Source organism: Nuphar pumila, chromosome 10 (genome assembly GCF_984573655.1).
Source record: "Nuphar pumila chromosome 10, dmNupPumi1.hap1.1, whole genome shotgun sequence".
In the NCBI taxonomy this organism is placed as follows: Eukaryota; Viridiplantae; Streptophyta; class Magnoliopsida; order Nymphaeales; family Nymphaeaceae; genus Nuphar; species Nuphar pumila.
Genome location: NC_143258.1, coordinates 72898507 through 72916185, shown reverse-complemented (window position 1 = coordinate 72916185; position 17679 = coordinate 72898507). Strand labels below are relative to the sequence as shown.

Here is a 17679-nt window from a genome sequence, read left to right as displayed (position 1 = left end):
TAAGTGGAGATGGACGACTATGATTTACCCCTCCAAGATGGAGGGTTGGGGTGCTCCACGCCCCTCCATAGCCAATGCATGTCAGGCTTTTAAAAACTTTTAGAAAGTTTTTAAAAATGCCGTCTTGAAAAGCCATTAAAACTTCAAAAATTTACAAGGGGGCGCCCTTGGCTGCCACCCAACTCATCCAATCGGTTTTGAGTATTTGAGAACTTTCAAAAACATTTCCAAAATGCCATGGGGTGCCAGCTCCATGCTTTCTTTTGGAAAAGATGCCCCTCATGATGGCCTTTAAGCTCCATCATGAGGTTTTTTGAAAAAGACCAATGGCCAATAGTAACCTTCTTTCTAAAACCATGCAACCTTCTTTCAAAAATACCACCCAGCTGGTCAACCCTTGACCAGCTGGTCAACCCTTGACCAGCTGGTCAACCATGGCCATGGACGTTCACTAGAGGGGTCGTCCAATGGGTTTGGGTCCTCTAGTCGCTCCGGATCCAAATCCAAAATCGCCTATTGTATCACTTTTAAAATAATGCTTGTTTAATGCATTAAAATATTGATTGAATTCCAATAAATCATTTAGTTCTCTTCATAACCTCAATTAACATGGAATGCTCAATGCCTTTTAAAAAAATTGCCTTTCGTTTGCAAGAATTAAGCATATTATGATCCGGGTCTAAAATTTAAGCAAAACTCGTAATTCACATGCACTGACGAGGTTTTTTTGTCATTCGGATCTCAAATTTGAGGTGAATCACCATAACCCTATTCCAAACTCACCCTAAAAGTTCCGGAAATTAATTCACTCTAGATTTTCCGCAATTGCTCTTTTTACATAAAAGTACGCGATTTTACCCGATTCTCAAAATAAACAAATTCTCAAAAATTGCCAGAACATAAAAATTCATCGATTTTAACATATTTACACAATATTATATCAAAATTAAAATCATGGTTCTTACATCCTCCCCTCCTTAAAAAGGATTTCATTCGCGAAATCACCCTTAGGAGGTTACAAAAAGTTCTGGATATGTCTCTCTCATGCTCACTTCTGGTTCTCATGTGCATTCTTCAATGCCATGGTGCTTCCAACGTACCTTAACTAACGGAATAGTCTTGGTACACAAAACTTTATCTCGTCGATCAACAATCTCGATAGGCCGCTCTGACAAGGTCAGATCTTCCTGCACGTCCACGTCTTTGTAGCAAATGATATGCGATGGGTCAGGAATGTACTTCCTAAGCATCAACACATGAAAAACATTGTGAATGTGAGCATATTGTGGAGGCAACTCAACACGATATGCCACTTCACCAATCCTCGCCACAATCTCAAACGGTCCAACGTATCTCGGACTCAACTTTCCTTTCTTTCAAAAACAAAACACACTCTTTGTCGGCGAAACCCTGACAAAAACCATGTCACCAACTTCAAAAGACAAGTCACGACGTCTCTTATCAGCACAACTCTTTTGCCTATCGTGCGCTGCCTTCAAACGTTCTCGAATCGTCTGCACCTGCTGAGTGTAGTGCTGAAGAACAATCGACGATTTGCTCGATCTATCGCTGATGTCCCAATAAGATGGCGACCTACAAGGTCTCCCATACAACGCTTCGTACGAGGCCATCCTGATACTAGCGTGGTAACTGTTGTTGTACGTGAACTCAACCAAACACAGGTGTGAATCCCATTCACCCTTCCAGTCAAGCATACAGGCTCGCAACATATCTTCTAATGTCTGAATCGTTCGCTCGGACTGTCCATCTGTCTGAGGATGAAAGGTTGTACTGAACTTCAACTTCGTCCCCAAAGCAGATTGCAACTGACCCCACAGTCGTGTAAACCGGGGATCATGATCGGAAATGATAGATCTCGGCACACCATGCAGTTGAACAATCTCTCTAACGTATAAGTCAGCTAGGCTCTCGAGAGACTGACTGATCCTGATCCACAAGAAATGGGCACACTTGGTGAGTCTGTCCACGACTACCCATATTGCATCATGTTTACGCCTAGTCTGTGGCAAACCTACCACAAAATCCATCGTGACATTTTCCCACTTCCATTGAGGAATCTCAATCTTCTGCATGGAACCACCGAGACACTGGTGTTCCGCTTTGACCTGCTGACAAGTCAAACACCTCGCAACATAAGCCGCTATCTCACGCTTCATGTTATTCCACCAATACTTCCGTTGTAAGTCCTTAAACATCTTCGTTTGGCCAGGATGAATCGTGTATCTTGACATATGAGTTTCGTCAAGAATTTCTCTCTTCAGCTCAGGGTCGCTCGATACCCAAAGGCGATCTCTTAAACGAATGATGCCATCATCAGACACTCTAAAAGAAGAATCTGCTTGCTCCGCCAAGGCTAGAAACTTGCCATACTTGTTGTCAAGCTTTTGAGCCTCCATAATCTTCGGCAAAAACTCGGATCAAATGGTCAGACCAGCTAATCTGATCGAACCATCACCAACAGAAAAAGGTTTCCAGGCTACGAAATCCTCAATAAGCTTTTGGCTCCACACAAGACTAGCCAGAACACCACTCGTTTTGCGACTAAGCGCATCTGCCACAACGTTTGCCTTACCAGGATGGTAAGACAACGTGAAGTCGTAGTCCTTGATGAACTCAAGCCAATGTCGCTGCCTCATATTCAACTCCTTCTGAGAAAACAGATACTTGAGGCTCTTGTGGTCAGAAAAGACCTCGAAGGATTCCCCATACAGATAATGTCGCCACGATTTCGGAGCAAACACAACTGCTGCTAACTCCAAATCGTGTGTCGGGTAATTCCTTTCATGAGTCTTCAACTGTCTAGAAGCATAGGCAATCACCCGGTTATGCTGCATTAGCACGCAACCCAATCCGATACCAGAGGCGTCTGTGTACACCACAAACCCACCTCTACCAGATGGTAAAGCTAACACCGGCGAGGTTGTCAGCTTCGACTTTAAGATCTAGAAACTGTCTTCACAAGCACTGTTCCACTCGAACTTGACACCTTTACGTAAAAGCTTCGTCAAAGGTAGGGCAATCCTCAAGAAGTCTTGGATGAAACGTCGATAATAACTGGCCAATCCAAGAAAACTATGAATCTCATACACATTCTGAGGTTGCTTCCAACCTAGAACTGAAATTCCACTAGAGGGGGGGTCAATAGTGAAATATGATAATGATTGATAAAATAAAATAATTAAGCAATAAGGCACAACACATAAAACACATAAGTTATACTGGTTCGGTCAATATCCAGACCTACATCCAGTCCCCAAGCAAACCACTTGAGATTCCACTATAATATCCGAGTTACCGGATAAATAGTACAACACCCTCTTCCCAAGAGGTCTTCTTCTCTCAACAGAGAAGGGGCACACCCTCTTCCCAAGAGGTCTTCTTCTCTCAACAGAGAAGGGCAACACCCTCTTTCACAGAGGTCTACTTCTTTAAACAAAGAAGGAATACAGTGAATAACAGAGTTACAATACTTCCTATAGAACCTTCAGAATGATATGAATGCACGAATGAAGGATTCTAAGAATGTTCTGTTTGTCACTCAGAGGATACTCTTTGTCAAAGAGCTGGACTTGACTTTTTCTCTTTTCGTTCTTTTTCTTTTTCTCTTTCTTTTTCAAGGCTCTCTTTTCAAATCACGAATAGAAATTTTTCTCTTTGTAAGCTCACACGTCTATTTCATTCCATTGTTTGAATAGTTTATTTGTGTGTGTTTATATAGCTTATAAAAAGTAGTTATATTTTGGAATTGTAACTTTTTTGAAATGTGAAATGTTAGGTCATTTCAAAAACATCTTTTAGAGAAGTTCGAGAATGCCTTTTTCCATAAAGGTGAAATAGAGGGTACACTAGTCGTTATAATATTTTAGGTAATACACATTTTATGTAAAAAGTCTATTTCTTACAATAGTACATTGAACGTTGGGTTGTAGTTTTGTCTTTATTCTAATTAATGATTTGAGGTACATTAGTACTTCTTTACTTTAAATGAGTGTAAGTACTATGAGTGCTTTGAGATATTTATTTGTACATAGTCATGTCAAGTGTTTTCTTTATGTTGTGTATTTCAAAGTCTCCAGAGAGAATGAGGACCAAAAAGAAGGTCGACATTCTTTGAGAAGGATATTTAACAAGGATTTGTTACAGAAGGCATTTAATGCTTTGTAGAGAGAATGATGACTTCAAGTAAGTCGACATTCTATGGTTATGAAAAAAAAAAGGTAACTAGAGTCCTTTTAAAAACATATTTTATTTGTTTTTCTTATGTGTAGCCGATTTATGTTTTTGTCTTCTTCTTGTATTAAGAAACATTTCATTAAAGAAGATAACTAAAGTCTTTTCAAAAATATATTTTATTTGTTTTTCTTATGTAGTCGATTTTATGTTTTTGTCTTCTTCTTATAAAAAAATATTTCTTTAAAGAGGGAAACTAGAGTCTTTTCAAAACATATTTTATTTGTTTTCTCCATGTAGTCGATGTTATGTTTTTGTCTTTTTCCTACATTCTTTTTTTTTTTCATGTTGTCTTGTATATAGTGTAAGGTACAATGACAAAATGTCTTTTTCATAAAAGGTTGTAAGAAGGTACAATTATTATATGACAAAATATCTTTTTCATAAAAGGTTGTAAGAAGGTACACTTATTGGTTTTCAAAAAGGAGCTTTTTGAAACTATCGTATACTTTTATGATATAGTGTTTATGAATGAGTATGTAATATGCAATATGCAAGTTCCTCAAGGTTCTGTTACATATGACTCTAAAGAAGAAAAAAATCTTCATCTTGAGGTAGCCGATCTCTTCATTTGAACTTTAGGAAAGCATGGCTCATCAAGCTTTTTCTTCAAGGAGTATGATTGCACCATAGTTGTACTTGAACAGGAAGTCTCCATCCTTATTAAGTGAGATATCCTTGCATCAAATACTCGTTAGATTTAAGGCAAAACATATTCAGTCATAATATAACATTATTTCAAGAGAACATATTATCATATCATATAAAATCAAATGAGACAGTGTATCATATTATGTGACATCAAAACCGAGTTCTCAACATTCTCCCCCTTTTTGATGATGACAAAATATGCTCCCCCTGTCAAAAAGACATTATGCATAGAAATAATAATATGATAAAAAAGTGAAATAATGTTTAAAGAGAGAATATTTCTCCAATAATGGAGACAGGTTTTCTCCCCCTTTGTCATGGACAAAAAGGAGGGATCAGAGTAAGAAAGTTATTACAGACCAAATATATATATAAAAAAATGAGTCTATCTCGAAGGTGGAGAAGGTGAAGGTGTCCGGTTGGCACGATTCCGCTTGCGAGTCTGCTGCAACAGGGCTTGATTACGAAGGATTCGATCCTGAGTTTGCTCGATATCCATCATAGCAGAAAAGTAATTGAAGGAGGACATTGGATCTGCTTCATCAGAGCCGGGCATGTGCAGGGACCTTAGATTGAAGGTGGTACCATCGAGAACGTGAGAGGGACAGAGGATGACTTCGTTGTGAAGTGGTACTTGGAAGTATTTGAGAATGGGAGTTATAAAACACCCAAAAAGAAGAGGCTCAAATTTTTGAGAATGAATAAAGAGGTCGAAAATAATGGATGACCAATTTATCGGAAGAGAAGAAAGGATTGCGTAGATAAGAAGAGAGATTTTTCGAGGAACTAATCCCTGGCGGGGACGCTTGGGATAGATGTTGTGGAGAAGAATCTGGGCAAGTAGCTGAGCATGAGGTGGGAGATTCCTCATGTGCCACGGAAGTTGGTAGCAGTTGGTGCAGAGAAGTATTTTTCGAAGTACCGATCGGTCGATTGGTACTATGGTGTTAAGGTCGGTACCGGTGGAAGGTAGGTTTAGAATTCTACCTAGGTCGGAAGCATCGAAAATCATCAGTTGTCCTCGGACTTTGCTGGTGATTGAGGTTTGTTCATGATCAGTATAGAAGTTGGTATAAAACAGTCGGACTAGTTCGGGATAATAGGCAGCTGGAGATGAAGATCTTATGAGAGGTTTGAGTTCAGGGAGATAGGTGTCTAAGTCGAAGAACATGAAGTCATCAAAGTTGATCAATTTTCCTTCATGAATGGGGCGAGAGCAGAGTGAGTTGTAGTTGTGAAACAAATCAGGATACCTTAGATCGGCGGAGGTGATCACATTGGTGGAGGAGGAAGAGGCCATTGCAAGAGTTTGAACCGAGAGAAAGTTTGTATAAGGATAGAAAAATTCGAATGGAATGGTAAGAGATGAACCAATTGATTAAATAGAAAGAATAAAATAATTGTTGATATGAAATGAATGACATTGGAAGTGAGTAATTTTTAGATTTTAGTCAAATAAGGAAATCCGTGAGTAGTAAGTTAAGAGACTTGTGAATGACAAATCAAATCAATGTTTGAGGATAGTGTATTATATTAGATTGAGGAGGACATAGTATTGAAATATATAGATGTTACTATGGGTGAGTTTATCGACTAGTGAGAGAAGCCATTAATAGAGTATGGGGTGTCATGTTGAATAAAAAAAAATGATTGATCTTGAAAATAATGGCCTAATAAAACAAACAACTTTTTACTCTATGTGGAGGGATTCTAAATTCGTGAATGAAGAGTTAAAGACATAAAAAGATGACGTGGATATCTAGAGATGAGAGAAAGATGATAAAGGACAACATTTACTTGATTTAGATATGACATAAAGTAGAGTTAGAATAAATAAAGGTTTGCTTGGAGACAAGACTTTAAAGGTTCTCGATTTTAGAGAGATATACAATAAGAGAGAGGCAAGGTCACGGATGGAAAGAAAGGTCATGATTGCTTAGTTAATATAGAAATAGTTTTTTTATGGAAATAGGTCATAGGGTGATCATGTGATGTGTACTTTGAAAGATATGACATTTTAAAGAAAAGAGTGCCTTAAAAAAATGTTTCATGATTAATGTGTTTTCATATTGGTAATTTTTATGAGTATACGTAGATATGAGAAGGACACATTTTGACTTTGACTAGTGGTAAAAGAGATGATGAGACAAAAAGGAGAAAGAGTCAAAAGTATATAAGAATTGATAAATGATAGATTAAAAATAAGAATAGACATGGAGGAGTCGGATTCAAAAATATATAATAAAAAAGTATTCAAGAGATGAAATGAGGAGACAAGGAAATATTTATGAGTGAAGAGTAATAATTGTGAGTTGTCATAGAGAGAAATGAGATGACATATATGGATTTTTGTGTAGGATAAAGAAGTAATAAAAAATGATTGATGAAAGACATAATGTTATGATTGATATGAATTATTGTTTATATTCTCAAAGAAGCTCGATTTGAGGAAGTTCATAGTTATTAGAGAATAAGGTTAAGTTTTAAACAAGAATTGACAAGAATGGAGGCTCAATTTGTATATGAGAGAGATGATAATAGAGTGTACGTAATCTATGATATATCAAATGATATAGTAAAAGCAATTTACGTGAGAATATAGCAACTAGATCTTTTAGAAAAAAAAAAAGGTAAAAGGACCAAAAAGAGTCATTCGATTCTAACTAATGAAAAGTAAAAGTTCTCACAAACTAAGTAGAGAGGTGAAACAATTTATCGTAAGACAAGTTTTCATAAAGGACAAGAATAATAAAGGAGTTGAGTGATGTGAACATTGTTATGATAGCTTTTAATACAATTAGTTTTTATGGATATGAGAGAAAGGAGATAGGACAAGGAGTTATAATGGATGTGTACTTGAAAGATGACAAGTTGAAAGACATAAAGAATGTGTCTTATAAGAATACGTGAATATGGAAACTTAGTTTGACTAACTAAAATCGATAAGAAGGAAAGCAATTTAAAATAAGATTTAAACAAGACTTATAAGAAGTATTATAATAAGTGTGATTAATTTATAAGTCACTTAGTTTGCATATTCCTAGTTCTCTTCTAATTCGTGTGAAGTCTTCATGTTTTAATGGTTTAGTGAATATGTCTGCTAACTGTTGATTAGTGGGTATGAATTCTAGTTTAATTATGTTGTTTAAGACTTGTTCTCTTAAGAAGTGGTGTCTTATTTGAATGTGCTTAGTTCGTGAGTGTAAAATAGGATTCTTAGATAGGTTTATAGCACTCGTATTATCACAGAAAATAGTTGTATTTTCAAAATTTAAACCAAAATCTTTTAAAGTTTGTTTCATCCAGATGACTTGTGTATAGGCTAGGCTAGCAGCAATATATTCGGCTTCAGTAGTTGATAATGATACACAGTTTTGTTTCTTACTGAACCATGATACTAGTGAGTGCCCTAGCATGTGACATGTTCCACTTGTGCTTTTTCTGTCAGATTTACTTCCAGCAAAGTCAGCATCGCTGTATGAGATTAGATCAAATGTAGAGGATTTTGAATAGAATAATCCAAAATCAACTGTGTCTTTTAAATATCTCATTATTCTTTTTACAGCTTTAAGATGTGATTCTTTTGGATTTGACTGAAATCTAGCACACAAGCAAACACTGAACATTATATCTGGACGGCTAGCAGTTAAATAAAAAAGTGATCCTATCATACCTCGGTATACCTTTGTATCAACAGACTTACCATCTTTATCTTTGTCCAACACAGTAGTAGTGCTTATAGGAGTAGATTTTGAAGCAGTTGAGTTCATGTTGAACCTCTTCAGAAGTTCACGAGCATACTTAGATTGGTTGATGAAAACTCCATCCTTGGTTTGCTTAATATGCAGTCCAAGAAAGTATGTGAGTTCTCCCATCATACTCATTTCGAATTCCTTCTGCATGGACTTAGAAAAATCTTCACAGAGAGTGCTGTTAGAAGATCCAAGGATGATGTCGTCGACATAAATTTGAATCATTAGGGTATGATTATTCACTACTTTGACGAATAGTGTAGAATCTGCTTTGCCAACAGAAAAACCAGTTTTTAATAAAAAGGTTTTAAGTCTTTCGTACCAAGCACGAGGTGCTTGTTTTAAACCATACAAAGCACGTTTGAGTTTAAAAACATGATCTGGGTATTGTTCATTTTCAAATCCTGGAGGTTGTTTTACATAGACTTCTTCATTTATAAAACCATTTAAGAAAGCACTTTTAACATCCATTTGAAATAATTTGAAATCCATATAGCTTGCATATGCTAAGAGAATTCTAATAGATTCAAGTCTAGCAACAGGAGCAAATGTTTCATCAAAGTCAATACCTTCCTCCTGGTTGTATCCTTGAGCTACTAGTCTGGCCTTGTTTCTTATAACATTACCTGTTTCGTCTAGCTTGTTTCTGAAGATCCATCTTGTCCTAATGATTGGATGGTCCTTTGGTCTAGGTACAAGATCCCAAATGTCATTTCTTTGGAATTGATTCAGTTCTTCAGTCATGGCTAGCATCCAGAACTCATCAATGATGGCTTCATCAATCTTCTTTGGTTCAAGTTGAGAAATGAATGCCATGTTTGCAATCCGTTCTAGCTGAGCTCTAGTTTGAACCCCCTTTGTTAGTTCTCCCAAAATCTGCTTTTGAGGATGATCTTTGATATCGACAAAGGTTCTTTGGTGATCATCTTCATTAGACTTAGTTGTGTTATCTAAAAATAAATCTGTACTTTCAACATCATCATCATTAGTTTGTATATGGACAGATTGATCAATAGATTCACAAAAACTAACATGCATAGATTCTTCAATAGTATTATAACTCTTATTGAAAACTCTGTATGCTTTACTATGACTTGAATATCCTAAGAATATGCCTTCAACAGATTTAGCATCAAACTTATCCAGGCTATCTTTTGTGTTTAGGATAAAGCATTTACATCCAAAGACTTTGAAATAGTCTATTCTTGGAGTTCTGTCATAGAATAGTTCATAGGGAGTTTTATTTAATAAGGGTCTAATGAGAACTCTATTTGTTATGTAGCATGCAGTATTAACAGCTTCTGCCCAAAAAGATTTTGCAAGATTATTGTGTTGGAGCATAGTCCTGGCAGATTCTTGAAGGGTTCTATTCTTTCTTTCTACTACACCATTTTGAGGTGCAGCTCTAGGAAAGGCAAAGTTATGAGAAATACCATGCAAGTTACAAAATTTTTTGAAGAGTTCATTTTCAAATTCTCTTCCATGGTCACTACGGATTTTAACAATAGAACAAGATTTTTCGCTTTGTAATTTTTTACATAAGATTTCAAACTGACAAAACGTGTCACTTTTGTTTTTCAAAAATATTACCCAAGTAAATCTTGAGTAATCATCTACAATGACAAAAGCATATCTATTATGATTAAGGCTAGCTACCCTAGAAGGACCAAAAAGGTCCAGGTGGAGAAGCTCTAAAGGTCTTTTACTTGAAATGATATTTTTTGATTTGAAAGAAGATTTTGACAATTTTCCTAATTGACATGCATCACAAAAATAATCCTTTTTAAAAGATATGTTGGGTAACCCACGTACTAACTTATCTTTAGCTAGTTTAGACATGTATTTAGAATTGACATGACCCATTCTCATGTGCCATAGATGTTGAGTGTCATTATTAGCTATGAGGCAATGTTCTGTGATGTTTTCATTGGTGTCAGCTATGAGGCATGCATCATGATTAAAGCTAACATTATAACCTGTGTCACACATTTGACTGATACTTAGTAGGTTATGTTTTAAGCCTTTAACAAGGAGAACGTCTTTGATAAGAGGTTTGTCTATGTTACCAATATTTCCAATACCAATTATCAAACCTTTGTTGTTGTCTCCAAAGGTGACGGTTCCTCCTTCTTTATGATGAAGAACAGCAAAAAGGTCTGGATGTCCTGTCATGTGCTTTGAACATCCACTATCTAGTATCCATCTGTTCTTCTTCTTTGGAGCCTGCAAAACATTAAGTAAATCTCCTTTTTGGTACCCAATCGGGTCCTTTTTTGTTAGACTTTGGAACCCATATCCATTTGGATTTGGGTTTGTCTATCTCTTTAGAGGAGTTAAAAAGATTATCATTATAATACTCCTTATTTGGTTCAGATGAACTTTTCACAAACGTGGTCTTTTGATTTATACAAGAAGGTTTTTTGAAATGAGAATAGCCAATACCATTCTTGTAAAAAGAGACCTTCTGAGAGGATAAGAGTTTATTCAAGTTCTCTTTACCTTTAGTAAACTTGAAAACCGTTTTCATGAGGTTCTCAGTTTTACTTTTTAGCTTTGAAATCTCTATTTGCATATTTTTAGTTTTGGAGCTAGTAGAAGAAATTTCAGACATAAGCAAAAGATTTTTTTTTTTCAACTCAAAATTTTCACTGCTGAGTTTTTCATTCTCTTGAGAAAGCTTTAAATTTTCAGATTTTAAAACTTTATTTTTGAAACTCAATTTTCTAGATTCTTCAAATAGTTCTTGAAAAGCATCTAGAAGTTCTTCAAAGGAAAAATCAAAGATTTCACTTACCGATTTTTCGTTTGCCATGAAGCACATATTTGCAGTTTCGGCTTCATCATCACTTGACTCTTCACTAGTGGATGGTTCTGAATCATCCCATTGAGCATGCAGAGCCTTTTTCTTGAAGAACCTCTTCTTTGGTTCCTCAGTTTTGGACTTTCTTTTGAGAAGGGGACAGTCACGTTTTAAGTGGCCTGGCTTATTACACTGAAAGCACATGGGATCTTCTTTAAGATCTTTTCTTTCCTTGTGCCTGTTTGGAAGCCGGTTCCTTCTCATGAAGCGCTGGAATTTTCTGGTAAGTAGCGCAATTTCTGATTCTTTATCTGAGTCTTCATTCTCAGATAGGGCTGGTAAAGCTAGAGTTTTCTTTACTGGTTGCTCTTCTTCCCTTCTTTCTTTCATGTGGACTTCATAGGCCATAAGATTGCCTATTAAGTCGTCGAATGTAAGTTTGGATAAATCTTGAGCTTCTTCAATAGCAGTAGTCTTTTTCTCCCAATCAGTTGTGAGAGATCTCAAGATTTTCTTCACCTTTTCAGTCTGGGAATATGTTACACCCAGAGATTTCAGATCATTGGTGATGTTGGTGAATCTAGTAAACATCTCTGTGATGGGTTCATCTTTGTTCATTTTGAACAACTCATATTTTCTAACAAGAGATGATATTTTGGCTTCTTTTACTTTGTTGGTTCCTTCATGAATGACCTCCAAAGAATGCCAAATGTCATATGCAGATTCACATATAGATATTCTGTTGAATTCATTCTGATCAATGGCACAATATAAGGCATTCATAGCCTTTGCATTTAGGTTTGTCATTTTCTTTTCTTCATCAGACCATAAGTTATAGTCTGTGGATGGAGATGTGTATGGATGCTCAACAATTTTACATACAACAAAGTCTATGGTTTTGAGAAAGATAGCCATTCTGCACTTCTAATATCCATAGTTGGAGCCATTGAAGAAAGGAGGACGAGATGCGTGTTGACCTTCAATATCACGAGCATAAGAGGTAGATGCCATTTGTGCTGGAAGACTTGTTACGTCGAAACCAGCAAACTTGCTCTGATACCAAATGAAATTCCACTAGAGGGGGGTGAATAGTGAAATATGATAATGATTGATAAAATAAAATAATTAAGCAATAAGGCACAACACATAAAACACAGAAGTTATACTGGTTCGGTCAATATCCAGACCTACATCCAGTCCCCAAGCAAACCACTTGAGATTCCACTATAACATCCGAGTTACTGGATAAATAGTACAACACCCTCTTCCCAAGAGGTCTTCTTCTCTCAACAGAGAAGGGGCACACCCTCTTCCCAAGAGGTCTTCTTCTCTCAACAGAGAAGGGCAACACCCTCTTTCACAGAGGTCTACTTCTTTAAACAAAGAAGGAATACAGTGAATAACAGAGTTACAATACTTCCTATAGAACCTTCAGAATGATATGAATGCACGAATGAAGGATTCTAAGAATGTTCTGTTTGTCACTCAGAGGATACTCTTTGTCAAAGAGCTGGACTTGACTTTTTCTCTTTTCGTTCTTTTTCTTTTTCTCTTTCTTTTTCAAGGCTCTCTTTTCAAATCACGAATAGAAATTTTTCTCTTTGTAAGCTCACACGTCTATTTCATTCCATTGTTTGAATAGTTTATTTGTGTGTGTTTATATAGCTTATAAAAAGTAGTTATATTTTGGAATTGTAACTTTTTTGAAATGTGAAATGTTAGGTCATTTCAAAAACATCTTTTAGAGAAGTTCGAGAATGCCTTTTTCCATAAAGGTGAAATAGAGGGTACACTAGTCGTTATAATATTTTAGGTAATACACATTTTATGTAAAAAGTCTATTTCTTACAATAGTACATTGAACGTTGGGTTGTAGTTTTGTCTTTATTCTAATTAATGATTTGAGGTACATTAGTACTTCTTTACTTTAAATGAGTGTAAGTACTATGAGTGCTTTGAGATATTTATTTGTACATAGTCATGTCAAGTGTTTTCTTTATGTTGTGTATTTCAAAGTCTCCAGAGAGAATGAGGACCAAAAAGAAGGTCGACATTCTTTGAGAAGGATATTTAACAAGGATTTGTTACAGAAGACATTTAATGCTTTGTAGAGAGAATGATGACTTCAAGTAAGTCGACATTCTATGGTTATGAAAAAAAAAAGGTAACTAGAGTCCTTTTAAAAACATTTTTTATTTGTTTTTCTTATGTGTAGCCGATTTATGTTTTTGTCTTCTTCTTGTATTAAGAAACATTTCATTAAAGAAGATAACTAAAGTCTTTTCAAAAACATATTTTATTTGTTTTTTTTATGTAGTCGATTTTATGTTTTTGTCTTCTTCTTATAAAAAAATATTTCTTTAAAGAGGGAAACTAGAGTCTTTTCAAAACATATTTTTTTTGTTTTCTCCATGTAGTCGATGTTATGTTTTTGTCTTTTTCCTACATTCCTTTTTTTTTTCATGTTGTCTTGTATATAGTGTAAGGTACAATGACAAAATGTCTTTTTCATAAAAGGTTGTAAGAAGGTACAATTATTATATGACAAAATATCTTTTTCATAAAAGGTTGTAAGAAGGTACACTTATTGGTTTTCAAAAAGGAGCTTTTTGAAACTATCGTATACTTTTATGATATAGTGTTTATGAATGAGTATGTAATATGCAATATGCAAGTTCCTCAAGGTTCTGTTACATATGACTCTAAAGAAGAAAAAAATCTTCATCTTGAGGTAGCCGATCTCTTCATTTGAACTTTAGGAAAGCATGGCTCATCAAGCTTTTTCTTCAAGGAGTATGATTGCACCATAGTTGTACTTGAACAGGAAGTCTCCATCCTTATTGGGTGAGATATCCTTGCATCAAATACTCGTTAGATTTAAGGCAAAACATATTCAGTCATAATATAACATTATTTCAAGAGAACATATTATCATATCATATAAAATCAAATGAGACAGTGTATCATATTATGTGACATCAAAACCGAGTTCTCAACAAGAACTGCTTCGACCTTCGCTGGATCGACTGACACTCCGTCCTTCGATATCACGTGCCCAAGAAACATGACTCGCTCGAGCCAAAATTCACACTTGGAGAATTTGGCGTACAACTGATGCTCGCGAAGAGTACTCAAAACAATTCGCAGATGCTCTCGATGCTACTCCGGACTCTTTGAGTAGACCAAGATATCATCGATGAATACTATCACGAACGAATCCACAAACGGGCAAAAAATCTGGTTCATCAGATCCATGAACGCTGCTGGAGCATTCGTGAGGCCGAAAGGCATCACCACGAACTCGTATAAACCATATCTCGTCCGGAAAGTTGTCTTCGCAATGTCACCATCTCGGATACGAAGTTGATGATAACCCGATCTGAAATCAATCTTCGAGAAAATCTTTGCCTTCTGCAACTGATCGAAAGATCTTCGATCCTAGGTAACAGATACTTGTTCTTAATCGTCGCTTGGTTGAGCATCCGATAGTCGATGCACAACCTCAGGGATCCATCCTTCTTCCTCACGAACAACACTGGTGCTCCCCACGCTGAAGCATTGGGTTGAATAAAACCCTGTTCGAGAAGTTCTTCCAACTGTCGCTTCAACTCTTCTAGTTCTGCTGGAGCCATACGGTATGGTGCCTTGGAAATAGGTGTAGTTTCAAGCAACAACTTGATACAAAATTCGATCTCTCGCTTCGGAGGTAACCCAGGTAGTTCCTCGAACACATCGGCAAACTCTTGGACAACGTCCAAGTCATCGATCAAAACCATCTCGGGTTCGACTGGGGCAATACTGACTAAGAATGCAGTACCCCCATTCCGCAGATATTTCTAAGCCTTAAAAGAAGAAATCATGCGACTATCGCGCAGAGGTCGAGGAAGCTTGATCTCCAAAACAGGAAGATCAGGCTGAGAAAGAACAACCTTGCCTTCCTGTAAACACCCCAAATTTTTTAAAATCTTTTAAATATTCTCTTTTTGTCCCTGATATCATTTTTTGAGCAATTAAGTCACTTTTAAATCTAAATTCTAGTTCATTTCTCAAGTTTTACCGAAATTAAATTCATTTTATATGTCTGACTTGATTTTGAATCCGGATCCATTGTCCAGATCCAAATATGAGTCTCGCTGTCCAACTTTTTAATTAAAATTACAGAAAATACCAAAAATAGTTTTTAAATAGCTCAGACAGTCCATTTGACCTCCGTATGGATCCATCGCATTGTATTTCTCAATACGAGTTTTAAAACTCGAACATTTTCTCAAAACTTGGGTCCAAACCCATTCTTCTGAAAAATTTTCTCCAAAATGGCCTGAAATTCTCGGAAAAACACTTTTGTAAATATTTCTCAGAAAAATACAAAAATTTAGTGTTTAATCTTTGTTTTCCTGTAAAATCTTAGATTTTTGTTCCAAAAATACAAAAATAATAATAATAATAATACAATATATAGCAAATGTTTTTAAAGCTTGAAAGGGTTGAACTTTGCTAGAAACCTCATTTTATAACCACTTTTCAAAAAAAATTCTTAAGAGGAATTTGAATTTTTTCTAAAACGACCACATTTCATTCGCACCTTTGATCACTCAGGGATCTCCCTCCACCATTCATCTTCAACCAACAGCCCCTTTCTCGAATGCTCCTCTTCACCTTTAAAAAGGGATCACGCAAAAGGGAGGGGGGATCCGTCTTCACTGCTCCTGGCTCAACCGACCATTCCACAAAGCAAGGCCACGAGAGCCTCTCAATCCTCCAGCAAAACTTTGCAAAAACAAAGGTAAGTTACCAATTCATCTTCTTTCCTTCTTTTTCATCCCTTATTCATACATTTCGTTGATTTTCATGAATGTTCTTTTTTTTTAGTTTGATTATCCTTCATCTGAAGTATTTTTCTCTTATTTGTCGGTGTTATTTTCATGGATTTTCAATTTTGATTATCTTCCCCTATACATCGATGATTTTCAATTTTGATTTTCAATTTCAATTGCCCTTACTTCACTCTTTCTTCTTTATTTTCCTTGGTTTACTTCTTGATTCTCTGGTTTCCACTGTTGGTAGGTGTTGAGTTGCCTGTGCAATGTCAACCCACCCCCGTGCTACAACAAAAGGAAGGAGTACACAGCTCCCACATCTACATTATTGCTTTCTCTTTTCTTTTTCAATGAATTGTTCCTGAATTTTATTCAAATTTTTCGCATCGCATGCGATTCTTGTTGGCATTCAGTTGTTATCTGGTTATTTTCTTTTTATTGTTTCAATCCCCTATTGGCATCAGACTTTGATTCCATTTATTTTTATATATAATCGACTGGTATTTGGCTCTCTTTTGTTCTTCTCTTCTCTGATAACCATAATCAGCTGTTATAGCTAATTTTTTTTAGCTCCCAATATCCCATTTTAACATCAGATTTGCCTTTCTGCGCCTTCATTTAATGAGTTAAAACTCTGGCCATCCCCCACACTATCCCCCCCATTTGCATCCTTTGCTTCAAACGAGGTTGCTGGGATCACTTCCCAGAACTTGATTTTGGACAATGGATTGTCACCGTCCCTTGCTAAGGATGCTTTTGCAATAAACATTGGCTTAGAGGAGCCAGTTGGATTGCTCATGAACAGCAATCTTGGTGGTGTTGGGTATGATATGGGCAGGGAATTTCACGTCGATCACCACGCTGAAGCACCAGCACCAGCATACATTACTGTTCCAGGAGGTGTGAGCATCAAATCAGATCACATCAATGGGGTTCCCCCCCCCCCCCCCCCCCAAAGGCATGGATGATGTTTCCCTCTGTTCCCTACTTTCAACAGGAAGCTTGGCATTCAAATTCTGAACATAAGATCACTTGGTAATATCAAGCCTGATATCTCATGGAATCTGCGTCATTTTTTTTTCTTCTTTTTTTGGTTTTGTTGACTCTTTATAATTCTGATCCTTTGATCCAGGATTTTTGCTCGATCTTCAATACCGCATGTGCTTAGTGACTTTTGTTAAGATGATGTTATTCACTTAGCATCTCAATAGCTTTTGATGTTTTTCAGTGCTTTACACAATGAAAAAAAAACGTGAGATTGAAGAGTCAGAGTGAATCTTTGTTTTTTGTTTTTTTTTAAAAAAAGATGAGAGGAAACAAAAAAAATACCCAAATATCTCTCTGTCATCGATGTACATTACATCCATACGGTAAATTCCCTATATCCACTATTGTAATTTCAGCACAT

At 36.2% G+C, this 17679-nt stretch overlaps 1 pseudogene; it reads left to right on the top strand.

Moving 5' to 3' along the window:
* Positions 1 to 17471, top strand: part of LOC149826829 (uncharacterized) — a 46547-nt pseudogene extending 29076 nt beyond the window's left edge.
* The last annotated feature ends 208 nt before the right edge of the window (positions 17472 to 17679 follow it).